Raw genomic sequence first — 17,386 nt, 5'->3', positions numbered from 1 at the left:
AGCCAACACCCTGCGATCGACCTGACCCGTGTATGGATCAGTAACATACGCTCTACCAACCAGCCATGAATCCTCTAAAACATGACAAAAAAGACCAAGGCAGGGATTACAGTTTTTAGGGTATAAATCCTCATGGATCAGGCAATCAGTTGCACCTCACTGTCATCCAGATTACTATGGTTAATTAGCAGCTTTTCATGTCTCAGTCAAACCTTGATGGTTCAATTCCTGTTTTTTAAAAAATACTACTACTACATGTAACCTGAGAGAAGACAGAGGACTAAATGGATTAGTGACCTGATACAGCAACAATTTGTATGGCTTGGCTTGCCATAAATCCTGTTTAAACACTATCCTATTGCTTAAAGCTGGACAGTCAGTGATCCTCAGCCTGCTTGGCCTCTTATGGAAGTGACCAGAGCAAACCACTTCTGAGTAACCAAACCCCTGCCTGTTGGAGACATGCCTTCACTGGGCAAGGTTGAGAAGGGCAGTGCAGAACATGGCTGTGCTTTAGGTAGAAATTTAATCTGTCCTGGGGATATTACCAACTGGAAATATTTGACTTAAAGTGTTATGTGTTTCCATATATTAACATACTTCCCACACTTGCTCACATCTGCCCAAATAAGCTATGAAATAAATATTTTCCACATTGTAAATATAGCAGATATTTATAATGCTCAGTGACACATCACTTAGCTGCAAAAGCTAGCTTCTGGATTAAGTCTTTCATGGTACACATCAGCAAGCAAGTAAACAAGTTGAAGAAAATTTTGCAGTTTACCTACATTTCAGTTTCCACTTCTCTTGTACCTAGAATTTAATTTATTTACAAAAAATAGTTTAACAGATTAACATCCAGTATAATTTTCTTTTACCAGAGTACCTTGTGACAAGAAGAGCAGCTTCCTCACTCTTATCTGCTTTCTGAGTATCAATCCAGTGTCTGATGCACAGAATTAGTGATAGAATAGAGATAGAATATAAGTATAAAAGGTTCCTTGCAGAGCAATTAGCCTCTTTGTTTAATTATACAGTATTTTTATTATCTCAGTTTATCCCATTACATAATACCTTTCTGTCAAGTCTATGTGCAACCTTTTACTTTTGATATGAGTACCTCAGATAGATTTGTTTAGTGAATTTTAAATCAAGATATTCTTTCTCCAAAGCATTTAGTTGAATTTTAGTTCAATCAATCAGTGGGTTTTCTTTTCTGAATTTTACCATTTTTAACCCAATAAATACTAGGTTTAACTGGATATATCCAGAACACTAAAGATGCAGTGAGTGAAACAAAGATACCCTTTCATTAAAAGTTTTAGTCTGGTAACATAATAAAATAGGTGTTAAAAAGGCTGATTAAAAAAGCTAGAACACATTCAGAACACATTTTAGAGCTCTTCTGTTTTGCCAAGACTTCAGAAGCTAACCTGCCTACCAAGGTAGCCAAGTAATGAAATTAGCATTTGAAAAAAAAACTAACCCAAACCTTTTTCACCTGGCAGAAAACTTGAATGGAACATTGTAAACAAATAGTATGGAAAACCCCTCAAAACCACAGGATGTTAACCAAATTACATTTACATTAAGACAACCATAATAAAGAACCTGCATAATAATTCAGTCTTTTTTCTAGTATTTTCAGCTTTATGTAGTATTAAAGTGAAAAAGGCATTTGCTAGAAAAAAAACAATAGTAGAAAGACGAAGCAACATCTTCCACACTTTGTACAATGATTATATGTGATTGAATGATGACTACTTGTCCTCCGTTTAAATAAAAATTCTAATCACACTTTTCTGAAAACAGCTATCACAAAAACTGCTGGAAGTTTGAAGTCTATTACAGATATTGTCTAAAATAAGTACTAGAGTATTTGTGCAGCTTGTAAGAAAGGAAAAGGAAAAACTGAGGTAAGTGCTTTTTGGAAACAGGTCAAAGACTGTGAAAGGACTGATGGCTGTAGAACTCCTCTGCTACAACTGAAGCCAAGCACTAGGCCAGGATTTCTGTAAACATGACCATAATATATGTTATAACTGCCACACTATAGCTTAGCTAGCTTTGTTAGCAGGGGAAAAAACAGAATAAACTGAACTCCTTCACTGATTATAGAATCAATTCTTGAAAGGTTTTTTGCAGGGGGGTGTTGGGTTTTTATGTTGTTTTTATTTTGTTGTTTGGGTTTTCTTCTTGACAGAAAAATATTCATCCTCACAAGAATTTGCAGACGTTGCTTTCTTAGTGTTAGTACGTACACTATTTTACTAAGTTAACGGCAATTCACTACAAATTTATTGCAGTAGGATTAAATCCTAACAGACCAGTCTCCAAACTAAACCAACAAAAATTATGTTTCCTCATCAGCTAAGTGGTGACAGATACTCAGATACAGTATCAGAGACACTGGTACTTCTTGCAGAAGTCTTTAGGGAGCTGAAATGTTACTCTAAGCAGTCTCAAACTACATGTATTTTCACAATTTACATTGTAGTACTGCTTCAATGTGCTATTATTGAAGATCAGTTTATTTTATTTATTGATAATGTCTCTCAGTGCAGCACATGATTTGGGATAGTTTGATCACTTCACAGGAAAGGGACCGGTCATTAGTGTTTTGATCTCACCAAACACCCCCATGTTTTTGCAGGCTAAGATAAGCAGAAGACTGCTCAGCTCTTCTCTCACGCTATAGAGTGTGGTATTTGCTTGCCAAATGCTCTTAAAAGCTTTCTTCTGGGTCAAATCACCTCACTCCTCCAAGCAATTTCCAATGCCTTGATTCAGGTATTATTTTATGCTTCAACATTCAACATGAATTTACCTAGAACCCGCCTGCTTTCAACCACACATCACTGTCTGCTCATCTGACAGTTCCTCCTGAGCAGCCCTTGACAAACTGCTGCTCACCCTTCTCCCCCATTCCTTAGTTTCTGCATCATAGAGAGCCACAAGTTAACTCCTCACTAATTTTGTCTGCCTCTGCACCAGTCTCAAGAATAGGTTTTTCTATTCTAACATTTTCTACAGCAGCCTCCCCTCTGGATAAACTTGACAGAAACTTTTCTCCATTTTTTTCCTCCATCTTCTGTCTTCTTTGCCTTAAAGCACCACTCACTTAGCTCACTTCACTAACCTTGCACACACCTGCTTGAACAGTTTTTAATCCACACCAGCACTTTGCCTTGGATTACACGGCTATTCGTTTTCCCCAAGAAACTCTTAGGAGGAACTTTTTGGAAAACTTTTAGAAAAGCCAACTAATTTGCCTCATCTATGTTTCCTTCATCCTCCATCAACTTCTTCAGTAACGCTGATAATATAAAGCACTACAATTTCCTCACCAAAGCCATGTAATTTTGACTTAAGTTACATTAACCTAATTTTCCCCTTATGCTCTTCATGTATGAAATCTCTGTGGGATGAACTCCATATTCACTTACATAAAACCGTATCAGGAAAAATTTAAAAGATAATTGATGGAGTTATTCATGGCTATTGCTGCTCTAATAGGAAAATTCATTCCTCAATTTCATTTCCGAGAGCTGAAGTAAAATTAAGTTATATCTAATTCTTATGCTTTCCCTTGAAGACAATCTTAATTTGCATACCCTTCAAGGTTTTCAGGAGCACTTGTTATAAAAGAAGAAGAAAGGATTTTGAAAGTGCTTACTATGTTCCATTCATACAATAACTGTTTTATCAAGAAATTTACAGGGTACAGATTTACTGTTCTAACTTGTCATTATCTCCACTATAGTATTTGAGTGATTTACTACTCCTGAATTTTCAACAGATCTCCTAACTTTCTCCTAAAACATTAAGATTTGCTAAGGTCACACACTGATTTCCATTAAAAAAATGCCCTTGGAATAGTAATTTCCCCTTCATCTTCTACAATGAAAATAGATGTAAAATAATTCATAACTTCCCTGCCACCTCATCATCTACTTTAGCTATCACTCAAGTCCTGGTCGCTTTAGAGCGACCAGCCCTGCAGTCACAGATAAAAGGAGGACAATGATCAGCTGATTCTGCCTACAAAGCACAATGGAAGATAAAGCTTTATAATACTGATCTCCTTAACTCATCATGAGAGCCATCTCATGCAGGCATGCCAGTCTCTCTCACTGCTTCAAGACCCAATGAAAAAAAAAAAAAAAGAGCTTTAGGGAAGCTACAATGGGATGACATCCTCAATTTATTTGAAGCTGCTTCTTGGTAAGTGGTTTTAAAGCTATTTCACTCTCTCCCTTCACATCAGTATGGCCCTTTCTGGCCAAATCTGTGCACTTACTTCAGTACTATATAGACAACTCTCACACTGGGCAATATTGCATATTGTCTTTGATTCTCCTGTTTCTCTGGTGCTGAATATACACAGCACACTGTAGGGACAGAGACTTTTTCTTAACAGGTCTAAGCCTCCTGAAGCCTCTCAGGAGTTTCAGCAGTAGGAGTAAGTGTGGAGTTCAGAGAGCAAGTGAAAGGGTCAAAGGGGAAGGATGCTCTCAAGATTTCTCAGGTGTATGGTACTAGCCTAAACTCTCTATTAAGAAAACATGCAGCCTCAGTAGGAGTTTAATGCAACCTGAAAGTCCAGCTTAAACTTGGTTTCCACTACAGAAAGTATTTGTGTCTGTTGATCATGTGATGAAGTACAACTAGCCCCTGAGTTCACTCCTGCTGCTGGGCTGCCAACACATCTTGATCTGAATGCCTCTGCAGAGGAGAGTGAGCTCTTCCAAAGGGTTTGGGTGGGTTTACCAGGCAAAATTTATCCTCAGGCTTGCTCCTCACTCCTTCTCTAATGCTCTGAAAATGTTGAGTCTGAGTGACAGGTAAGGACAGATTAGAAGGAACAGTGAAGAGCGCATTTAAATGGAAAGAGCTTAATATGACTTATGTGTAATTAATCTACAACATTCATTTTCCATTCATACTCTGCTTATCAGCCTTCAACTGAAATATTTCTTCTGTTATGCTAAACCTCCTCTGGACATCCATAATGTTAGTTAAGGAGCATGCAAAACAAAAAGTGTCTACTTAAAAGAGCATCACATTGGAAACATCTTTGAACTAGAATATATTTTCTTCAGAATACTGATGTACCATACATCACAAAAAATACACCCATGAGAAAACACAGTGGATAAACGGAAATGAAATTCAGCACGAGGCAATTCCATCAGACTTTCTGGTGACCTTATAAACACAACAAAAAGTGCTATTCATATATCACCTAGCCAAGTCAATATTTATTTTCTTGCTTTGCGCATGCTTTGCAGGAGTGATCTTAATCATAAAAGCAAGGCACTAAAACGCATGCTTTGGTCCGAAACTTGTTTTGGCAGGCAATATGCAGATCTCCCCAATAAGCTCTGCCAACATATCTCAAGCCAAACTTGCAATAGTCTGACCTAAAAGGACAAGAAGACTGGCAGAAATGAGACTACAAACATTTCCCTCAGGAGTGTGCTGTGTGCACAGACTCTTTCCATGTTTGTAAGGGGGAGGGGAAGGGATTTTCCATGTCTGAATGTGTTTTCCACATATATTTGCCAATAGTTCCTAGATTATCCCCAGAGCCTACTTTGAACACCAGGATAACTGCTCGACTGTAGGCAGTATTTCCTTTATGAACATGGAGACTTCAGAAAAGCAGGCCGGATCTTGATTTCTGAGTTATTCTGGGCACACTAACAAAATAAATGAACCCTGGCTATACCTCAGTGTCACTGAGAACAGGTCTAAACCCTCCAGTCTGCAGCACCTCCTGAGATTCCGCAGTTGAAAAGTAAGGCAAGCATAAGAGCAGGAGTAGAGGTAAAACCACACTGGATTTCTTTCTTTCCATTAAAAAAAAAAGCTAAAAATTCACATGTATCAATTTCTTGTTTCTAATAATGTCATTTTATTCTTGTGCAAGTACAGTGAATATAATGAGTGCTGAGACAGAGATATAAATTAGGTTAAGGCAGTAATCCCCCTCTTACTCTCCCCCAATAGTCCTGATAGAAACATGCTCTTAAAGACACCACAGAGCAGAAGTAGCTGCGCAAGGCTTGACTGTCTGTTTCATCAGTGCGACATTCCCTCCATGTAAGCTGCCAAACTACCAACCCAATCCTTTTTATTTCCTCCTTTGTCATCATAAGGATAAGTCTAAAAGCTTTTAGTGCATTTCCTCTCAGTTAAACTCAAATTAGTCCCCTCTGCTGGACTCCTACTGGGATGCCTTGGTCTATCCCAGAGCCCTTGCTGAGAAAAGCCCTTTTCAGTCCAGCAAATCACCTCGGTACCTGCTACTCTGACAAGGCTGATGCCATTATTTATTACATAATAAGCTCTCGCTGTTGAGGGTCAATTATTCCATTGACTGGGCATTACAATAATTCTTGGTAATTAAAAGAGGTACTTATGTGAATCTAGATGCATATTGAAAGAAACATTAGTCCTTTTGTTATCTTGGCAAGCCCTTGTTCCTAGTCGGCCCAAGCAATTAGCATCTTTTGGCAATCCCTGTCAGCTGGGGTTTGGAAAGCCTGAAAAGAGGGTCACTCAGATGCTAATTTAGATACAATTGTGACAGCAGAGTTTAGAGGGAGCTGCTCCAAAGGCACCATCAGGGTTTAATAAAGCAAACAGCTTGGGTCCCAGTGACCCTGCTGAGGTAATTAAAAAGACTGCTCTATGTTGCTGTGCCAAATGGGAGAGTGGCATCATGAAGCCGATCCACAAAAACCATTTTTAAAAGACATATAATCACCCATTTAATCTGCTCATTAAACAAATCTCTCATGCGGACTTAACAGGAATTAGCACTTTCTAAAAGGAAAAAATTGACAGAAAGCAGACTGTTCAAATGATTCTAAAGGTCGTGATTCCTAAACGTTTTCCCATTATTACTACTATTATAAGCTCATTTAATGCGAATGTATAATATTTGGGGTTATCGGTGTTCAAGACTATTCTTTTAATGCTGTCTTTATGGGAGAAATATGAACATCCACTTCTCAAAGCTAAGAGGGTGCAATGACATCAGCTATAACAACAGTAGGATAGCCAGTGCTACAAATTTCGTGTAAATAACCCCACACTCAACTCACAGCAAATTCTGTGGGGGTACTGCTGACACTTTGTTTCTCAGAATTCATCCCAGTAAGACAGCTCTTGCACACAACTATTGGCTCAAACTCCAACACACAAGTAACATTAGGTACTTTGTAATGTCCACCTCTTGTGATCCTCCAGGAGTGTTAAAGAGAACCATCACTACTGACAAAGCAAAATTACCTTTTCCTGCTTCAGAAAAAAAAAGTAGAACAAAAAAAGTTCCTCCTCTTTTGTACAAACCAAAATTAAAGTTCCAGGGGTTGTAGGGCACTGAGTAAAGACTGAGGAAAATGTCTTTTGGTGTGACAACGACCTGATGTGTATCACAGGCAAGCTGTCCTACTCCATGCAGAACGTAAGATTTTTCTTTTTGAAAAGCTAATCTGCTTTGGGTTGGGGTAAGAAGAAAAAAGGAGGAGGAAAGCATAGAAGACAGAAGGTAATTCCAGCTGATTTTTTTTTTCCAGCTTTAATTCAGTACTGAAAAAATAATCTCTGTACAATGTCTGAGAGAGAATGCAGCTGGTAAGTCATTGCAGAGGTTAAGCAATGATACTGCTCTGTGAGTATTTCCTATTTCACTGTGCTGCATTCAAATACAGCCTCCAAGACTCCAGTTTTCTTCACCCTCCTGATAATGAGAGACTAAAATACCAGGGAGGCAAACTTGTCCCCAAAAAAATATATAAAGTCATTAGGCATTGTAGCATGCTCAGCCCAGCTACTAAACTTTCTCAGACTCATGAGGTTCAATACTGTATGACCTCATCATTGACAAGCTAATATTCTACTGAAAGCTGTTAATTAAAGACTCTAGAGATGTTGCCAGCATGCTTAACATCTCTAGATATAACTGATGCATGCACATCTTTCACAAGGCAGTGTGCTGAGCTGGAATGACAACCTCAATACTTGTCATGTCCACCTTATTTGAAAATGAAAAGCCAAAATAAGATTAGAGCTCTACATGCATGTAATTTGCTAGATCAGTGTTTCTCATTTTGTGATCTATGGACTGTTAAACCATTAAATAAGTGTATAATTCCTTTTAGCTCTCAGAGTAACACGAACAAGATCCTTGTTGTACAGACAGACACAAACTTATGACTTCTCCAATGGAGACTACAGAGCAGAGACTGGCAAACAAGGCAAAGACAGCCACCACTGCGGTCATTGTCAGAGAGCTGATTCAGTTGAACCACAGAACTGCAAACATGAGTTGTTCTCAATTCTAAAGATCACCAATTTGCTGCAGTCATATGTCTGGTCAGTACTAATGACCTGACAACATCTGAGTGCTTTTTTCTTCAGCCCTAAAACATTTCAAAGTAGGAAAAAACCCCCATAACTTCCCCAGAGGTTGCTTAAGACAGGTGACAAGGGAAGTAATATCCTACCTTAGGAAATTCATCTGTGTATAAAGAAATACTAATGACACAAGGGTGCTTTTTTCCTCCCTCCAAGGGGCAGCACACAGGATGGATCAAACCACAGCAGGAATTCAGAGAAAAAAACCAGCCACCACCTACAGTTTGCAGGAACTGGTGCAGTACAGTAGGAACAACCATAACCTTGGAAGAGGAACTCAGTATCATACCTGAATATGTGCAGAAGTCCCCAGGAAATCACCTACAGAAACTCCTAATCTATATTCTATAGGAATACACCCAAGTTAATTAGGCTAAGGAGCAATGATGACATATGTGGTAATTCTTATGCGAATTCCATCTATTTCTATCTATATCTGGTTATCAGTGCATGCTACTTAACTTGCCTTGGCTTGTTCCTAAATCAATCCATCTATACCTGGAACAAAGCTCTTAAAAGTGAAAAGAACTTCAGCACCAAAACAGCAAAGCTCACACAGGCAGGGGCAGAAACAGTCTTTTACTATGAAACAAAAGCTGAAACAAGTGTAGGACGGGGTGAACTACTGGTTTTGACCAGCTTCTTAAATACTTTATTTTACTATTTTACTTTACAGGTTTTTTTCTTCTTAACTCAGTGTGGGCAAGAAGGGGATCAGGAAGATGACAATAATGCGAAAAGGATGGAGAACATAAGGAACAGCAGAAAAAGAATGAAGCAGGAGGAAATAAATCATCAAAACTTTATAACCCTAGACTGCCTCACAGGGGAGCAGAGGAAAAAAAATCAGACCATTCATCTTCAGCATGTTTGCTTATTATCTCTTGGGAGAGTTTAAGATGTTATACTTGACACCATTATATGTATGTGCAGTTAACCTCAACCTGTATTATTTCTTTGTACCTTTGCAGTCTTATACATGCACACAAGTCTCTTTATTGTACTGATAAACCATGCTCAGTTTCTCTGTATTGTACAGAGAATAATTCTTAGAGCAAATGATTACAACTCTTTGCCTTAAAGTACACTTTGATACAGACATTTGAAAAGGGCTCTGTCTAGCTCCAATAACTACACACTCTGTCTGTATTCTCTACTATCAAGGATACTTCCTAACACACTTGAAAAAGTAATTCAATAGCTGAACAACCACAACTACACTTTCAGGTCTATTTAAAACTGCAAAAACAATGTGTTCTTTCTCTTGGGAGAGCTATGCTACCATTTGGTCAGACAGCAACACATTTTGGACACACTTCAGAAGTAGTTGCATGCATTGTGAAGATTTATAGTTGGACAGGAATCAAGGCAGGGGTGCAACTCCCTGGAAAACAGGGAAATCCATCCACAGATGAACCATCACAGAAAGTCACAGATGCAGTTTCCTGACCAGTTTGGCTGTGCAAGGAGATGGGAAAATTCAATCAACATTTAGTACATTTATTTTCTTGAAATGACTCTCCATGCCACAAGTGAATGTGTTGTTTTGCTGCAATATGTAATACTGTGCTTACCTCTGCTTCTCTACCAGCATATGTGACAGTCATTCCAGGCATTCCTTCTGCAGCTTTTTTGTTTATTTTGGGGAATGTTTAGAATGCTTTTGTGTTGAAAAAAAAATAAAAAAAAATTTACAAGTCCTATTCTAAAAAAAAGCCCTCCAAACTGAAGGAATCATCTACAGAAGAGCTTCTAAAAGAATAAACACAGCTGCTAACAAATGAGTAAAAATTTATAGGAAAAAACACTAGTAGGTGCCAGTTCAATTTTCTAATAAATCTTAAGGCAGAGGCTGTCCTTTGATTCTTGTGAATTTTAGTATTCTATGTCAAATGTATAGTTGGGGTTTTTTCTCCAAAAAGTTATTTTAAGTAATGATGAAAAGCCAACTTTCCACTAGCCGCTATTTGTAGTAATAAACATATAAACTATTAATATGAGCAAAAGTTGAGTTATTAAAAGCATACTTCAGAGGAGCAGCATTAGTTACGCTTCAAGCTCTCAAACAGAATTGACAGATTGAAGACAATTTAGCACACAGGTCAATTTATCCTCAACAATGAATATTCATTTATTTCTGGTCACTGCCTAAATCTGCTTTTCCAATTCCTTTATTTAACTGTCTGAGGTTATAAAGATATAAACCCAAGATCATCTTATTATTAGGCCCATAGCTAAAACAAAAAAAACTCACAATAGGGATACAACTAGTTTAAGAACATATGTGCCCTATGTTTACTTCTGTCTGGTAAAACAACAGCGTCAACTGGAATTTGAAATGTTTTCTTTATTTAGATCTTGTAGGCTGAACAATAAGCCCTGACAGCTCTGTCTCAGCCCTCTCAAGGCTCGTACCAAATGAAGCCTAAACTCACTATTCAGCAACTGCACCGGCCATGGGATGTCTGGAATTTGTTATGTGCACTCATCCTTAAAATGGAACAGCTGCTATGAAAGGCTGTTACAAGACACCCAAAGGGGCAAAAGGTTCCTGTGACACCCTTATCTACAACCTGATATGAACAGCTTTTGCTGCTACCCTGCTCCCATCTCTAGGTATAAAGTTACATGATAGAACGCCCAAAACACTCCCTTCAGTAAAAGAGAAAACTTGTATGGCTTCTGTTCCTTTTCATGCCATTGACTGTGCAGAGGATTAGATCACCTTTAAAATGTACTTATTTAGTGTAACACATCTGTATGCCAATTTTAAAGATATGCATTTTAGAAAACTACATTTCTACAGCCCTACCACCCCCCACACACCTTTTTATTAAAAGCAGCAAGACAGTCCTTGGCCATGCCATGCTTGCCTTGCTGTCTTGATTGACTATATAGCCTATAAGCCCACAGACTAGTTAGTTGCATGAGGGGCTCAACCAGGATTTTGCTGTTAAGGATCAAAAAGCAATAGCAATATAGCAAAAATAGCTCTCAGGGGATATATATCTTGTTACTGCCAGAAAGAGTATTTTTGTAAGAGAAGCATTTCTGTAATTCTTATTAGTTAAATAAAAGACTGGAAATAACCAGAAGCATGAAGACTCAAGGGTCTGAGCTCCCATCAGAGTCAATGGCAGATTTCCCACTAAATTCACTGGATACACAATGAAGACCAAATGTGGAATACAGAAAGGAAATGATCAGAGGAAGGACTCTTGTGCACAAACGCATTCTGCATCTGTGAAGTTTGTACCTGTGACTGAGTTCATAAATGAGACTAGCATCCACACACAATACAACTGTGATGAGTTCAAGCTCTGGTGGGAAAATCCTAAGAACTACTTCTATTTTAAAATAGAAAAGACAGCTTCATTTTTACAGATGCACTGCACTGGGCAAAGCCTAATGTCATTAGAGGGTGTACTTTTCCAGACTTACCCCCTCCCATCCCCACAGCCTCTGCTTTCTCTGGTGCTTGCTGAGGTAACCCAGGGACCTGCCACAACCTGCAACCAACTTCCCCCTTCCACCAAAGGAAGGTACTATTTCTTGCTAAAGTTCCTTTGATATATCAAATCCTCTTTCTAAATTTTATATGGCAGAGATAAACAGGTCTGTAAAAAGACAGACTTGCCCCAAACCCTTTTATGCCTACATAAACACTGCTATAATTGCAACAGATAATCAGCTCCACTTCAGCCAAAGCTCAATACCAGCTTGTAGATGCATCTTTTAACCAAACCACAATTTATTTGGCTGTGGGAATGAAATCCTATTCCCTATCTCTTTACAGCCACCTTTGGGATTTTGGTTTGCCAAATTTCCTTCCACTCCTCTTCAAAAGAGCCATGATTCCCAGCATCACACAATCCCACCCTCTATCAATGCTCGGGCCCAGGGTTTATATCCTGAAGTTTATATCCTATATATGCTCTCTAGTGGGACAAAAGCCTTACCTTCCCAAGATCATGAATAACCTACTCTTTCAGATTAAGTCAGAAATTAAAATCCCAGAGCAATAATATACCCAAGAACATGTCAGGAAGTGAGGAAGAAAGAAAAATCAGGGGAAGATGAGACAAATAGACTAACACGGAATAAAACATGGCCAGGCAGACAGAGCAGTAGTATTTGTTGCAACAGGGACAAGGATAAAGTGAACCTGGTTCAGATGCATCAAGAGACAGGTAAATGCAAGAAATGCAAGCCATAGACTACACACAGTTCTCCTGCAGATCTTGGCTTTTCTCTCCACCTCAAGATTATTTACCTGTACCAAAAGAGACAATCCCAACGCAAAAATCCCTCTCCCTCTTTCAGAGTCTTTTCAGGAACCATTCCACTTGCCATAATTCTAAGATAGGTAGGTCAGCTCTGAGTAAAGGGGGGATGAATCAAAACTCCTTTTTCATCAGCTACTACAGTACATGTTGGCCATCTACCATTCGAACAGAAGCTGCCTGCTTTGGGCATGTCTGGAAGCATGGCTCTGCATCTCACATGGCTGAGTCTCATGTCTTCCTTCCCTGTCACAGACTACTAAAGTAATACATTAAATACTCATTCAGTATTAATATACACATTTTTGATACCCTAAAATTGGTCTTCCACCTTAGGTTTACCATATTAAAGTTATCTTGGACTAGGCACCTTCTCACAGACTTGTCCAATTGAGTATTTGCTTCACACTTCCAGCTCCCCTTCCTTGATGCTTGTGATGCCATTTGAACTTGAATTCTTTAGGGCAAAGTCTTGTCATTGGAAATCATACTACAAACAATGAAATGGCAACAATGAAAAACCTTCCCGTTTGACCCCCAGCACACTCTTTTACTTCCTACTGTTGAGCCTTCGATTGATTTCGTATTTCTGCCGCTGTTCTAAGCATTCTGTTACTCTATCACCCTGAGGAAACATTCACTGGGATCCACTTCAGCCTCTCCTTTTTAAGGTCCTCCTGGTATTGTTTTCATAGTTCAGAATTACTAAGTCGAAGGTTCAAAACAGGAAGAAAAAACACTCACCAAAATAAAACCCAAACCACCTGCCTAGAGCTCTTCTTCCTCATTAAAAAATGGATGACTTGGACTCCAGGTGTTCCTTCAGCCCAACCACACTGAAACCCCTACTGAAACAAAGCCCTTGAGACAAATCCTGTGAGCTCACTCTTGGAGGTTTTTTTAGCTGCATGTGTGTCATCTGACTGCAATCTGCCTTTCCTGTGATCCAGCAACACACTGTACAATCAGATTTGTACTGCACTTTCCACTTTCTCTCTCTCTCTTAGCATTAATCCCCTCCTCTGACTTTCTCCTGCACAGCTATACCGGGCTTGTATTCCCAGCTAGACAGATGTGAAGTATACCCTAATTTTGTGTCTGGTCAGGGAACCTCATGACTGTTCTGTTTAATGCATACTCTGTTTTTTGTGGCTGCCACTAGACTCATTGTTTTACATCTGTTTGCATTAAAGCACGTTTTCCACTGAATGACTCAGACACTTAAAGATCCCAAATCCCTCTGAATAGGGTTACATAAATTCTGAAATGTTTGCTATTCCCTTCCTCTAAATTCAGTATAATCAGCTAACATTTACTACAATCTTAGATCTGATATTCTCATTCAAATTATTTATATATGTATTATTAAAAAGATCAGTCCCCTTGAGTATGCCACTAGTAACCTATTTGCAGCTAGAGAAATTATCATTTGCAGACACTGTATGTAACCTGCTTTGAGACACTTTTAAAGCCAACAGACCATTTTTGCTCCACAGACCATGACTCTGTGGTTTAACCAGTAAGCTCCTTTATGAAACCTTGTAATTTGTTAAAGTGTCATTAATTCACATGGTTTCAATTTTTCACAGTGTATTTTTCTCATAACATGAAAAAAAAAATAGAACAGTATCAAGATGAATCTGGAAAGCCAGAATTCAGAGCAAAGAACATGTGCTTATTTCTCAAGATTCCAAATTTTCTGTTTATAACATCCTTATTCTGATAACAATGGCAAAGATACAAATAAGCTATTCAAGGGAATTTCAAGCACACAAATACCACAATCTTGAATTTAGTTCTTCAGCCCTTTTTGTCTAGGGTCTTACTCACTTTTCCTTAAAAATCATCAGTATTTCTCTGTCTGACAGTTGGCAAGCAAGAAGGGAAATGGTTTTAAAGATCAAATTAAGCAAACCTGATTGAATAATTCAGATTTGCCATGGGACTCAATTATTTCTATTAGAAATCCTTATTTTTAAAAGGAAAGAAGTTATTTTCTTTGGCCTCCAAATAATTATTTCTTTTACTTCTGGAAACGTTGAAGAAGTGGTTTCCTGAGGTTTTACATGTTAACTCTTTCATATTTTTCCTGAGGTTTTACCTGTTTACTCTAGCCTGAACCAACAACAGATGACGTAAGAGATATTTTCCTCTTTGCCATGAAAAGCATGATAGAAATCAATTCGCAAACCAAAAAACACTACAGTATAAAAAAAAAGTGAAAAAAGGCATGGGTTCTCTTACAGTAGAGCTATTTCTCCCACTTGTGTAGCTGCATTTATGGATACAATCAGCCCTACTGCAGAAGACCTACACAACCTTATGCAATGTCAGTGCATCACCCAGCTGGAGGTCACTGCTATCCCCATGTCTCTCCAGAGCATAGCATCAGGGATAACGGTGACAAATGCCAAGCAAGGCAAGCACCATGCTTAACCACAAAAATTCCAGAGCCACAGTAGCACAGAACCACCTCCAGGTGATAGGTGCACTCACCCACCACAGCACCACTGAGGAACTGCTCGGCCCTGCACCAAGGGCTGCAGTTCCTCAATCCTAGGCAGCCTGCAGGGCTGAGTCAATCAGGCATTAGGACTGCACTGCCTTTCTCAGCTCTGACTCTGAACACCAGAAAAAGAAATGGGTCCCCCCATTCAGGGTCTTATTCGTTTGGGTGACATGCAGTCAGAGAGGACTTCAACTGAAGGCACTCGAGAAGAACGGAAGGCTCGTTACAAACCACAATCGACACTACACAATGTGCAAACTATCTGGAAGAGCATCCCCTGCATCAAAATTCACTGCAAACCAACTGTATTAGACTTGATAGTTCATATCGCAGGAAAAGAAAACCCAACACCAAAAAACGCCAATCAAACACAACACCCCCTCACCACGTTTCATTTAAAGCCAGCCCTGAAGGTGCAAACTTCCTGTGTAGAAGCCTGCTTGTGACTGCAAAGACAGACACATGGCTATTGGCCTGCTGTCCTTATCCCACCTCTGCTCTTGTTCTATTTCCCTTCTCTTCCAGGGCAAGATGTCAGCTAGGTGATATGGAGCCTCTGGGAAGTTACACCTAAAGTGCAGAGTACAGAGAGGAAAGGGTTACTGACTTTGCAGTCAATAGGTCTGTGTCCTTTCACAATACGCCAGTTAAATCCTTTCTTTCTCAGTTATTTGCATTTATACAAAGGATTTTTTTAAAATAAGAATCTTTACATGACTTTAATTAGGTCATGTCTGCAGAAGGATAAGGCAGAAAAAGGCCCTCAGAGTTTTAATTTTTGGAGCAGAAATGATATAACTTTTAAAATATATTTGAAAGTATTTCCAGGTTTTACAAAGAATGATAAAACTAAGCATAAGATGTTTTTTCCAATTCAAAATTAACATAGACTTTCTTATAGTTAAATACAGCCCAAAAAGGACAGCTGCAGCTAGAGTAAAGCTTCTGCAAGAAAAAGTGCCATTAAATCACTACACTTAACAACTGTCAGTAAAAATCTCACATGAAAAATCAAATGTTCAAGAAGTTTTTGGACAAGGTTCTCAGGCTCTTGGTGTGATTCTTGGGGTTGTCCTGTGCAAGGCCCAAGAGCTGGACTCGATAATCTCTGTGGGTCCCTTCCAGCTCAGGGTATTACAGGATACCATGAAATGGCTATATAGGATTCAAAACTACAAGTAATGAACAGAAAGATGTACTATTCTGCACAAAGTGGAGCAGTAGGCATTCTGACCCCCCAGTCAAACTGATCCTGCTGCCAAGGAGTAAGCTCCTATCTATCACTATGATTTTACAAGTGTGCCGGAGACTTGATTTCAAGTATAACACGTTCCTCTTTGTATTGTACTGCTCTTACCACCACTGAGAAAGAAGTGCTTCCCCAATTTGGGGCACCATTAGCAGATTCAGTAACTATATTCTCCAATACTGCCCTTACTCTGCAATACAGAACAGAGAACACCTCTACTTGAGAAGCACCTGAGCTAAGCCAAATGTATGGAAGCAAATAGGTGGAATGATTCTGTCAAGCTATCAAAACACAGTAACACTCTTAAGCACAGCCTGTGACCTACAAGAGAACCTCCTATTTTGAGGTAATGGCCGTGTCTAAGCTGCACAGAAAGAACAGGCTCAGCAATTTGTCTAGGTTTGTAAAACTTGATGACCTGCTTGCTTACTTTCTGCACCACAGGCTACTGACTTGTCTTTATGCTTCTCTTAATCATGCTGGAAATTCACAGATTTCATGCACCTCGCAGGAGTCTGGGCTGCAATACATTCAGCCCAATCCAGAGTTTGTACAATGGCACAAATTCAGGCTCAGAGATAGTGACTGTCCCTCTCCAGAGGGTTCTTAGTCTGGCCCAATTTCTCACCAATATATTTATTTGTAAACAATATGAAGATTGATAGGAGGACCACGACACAAGAGGCCAAGAATCCCTTAAGGCATTGTGCACTTACTGCAATTGAGCTTCTGAACCCATCAAAAGTATCAATAAATTGATCTAGCATGTGTAAAAGCCAGGTATTTATCTCTTTTTCAAATCCTGGTCTGAAAAGATGATGAAAACAGTAAAAACAAGGCATGCTGAGGTCAGCAGCATGTCCTAGCAATGGGTGAAAGATGATTCATTACCAGGGATGCAGTATTGTTCTTCTG

General features: G+C 39.0%; 1 protein-coding gene across 4 annotated transcripts in view; it reads right to left on the bottom strand.

The window, feature by feature from the left end:
* Window positions 1-17,386, bottom strand: part of ATP8A2 (ATPase phospholipid transporting 8A2) — a 320,133-nt gene that overhangs the window by 58,051 nt on the left and 244,696 nt on the right. The window lies entirely within an intron of this gene.

The sequence above is a fragment of the Agelaius tricolor genome, unplaced genomic scaffold (assembly GCF_023055355.1).
Source record: "Agelaius tricolor isolate 1412-34295 unplaced genomic scaffold, bAgeTri1.0.p SCAF_9, whole genome shotgun sequence".
NCBI lineage: Eukaryota > Metazoa > Chordata > Aves > Passeriformes > Icteridae > Agelaius > Agelaius tricolor.
Note: the sequence above shows the minus strand (reverse complement) of the source record. Positions and strands in the feature narration are given on the sequence as shown.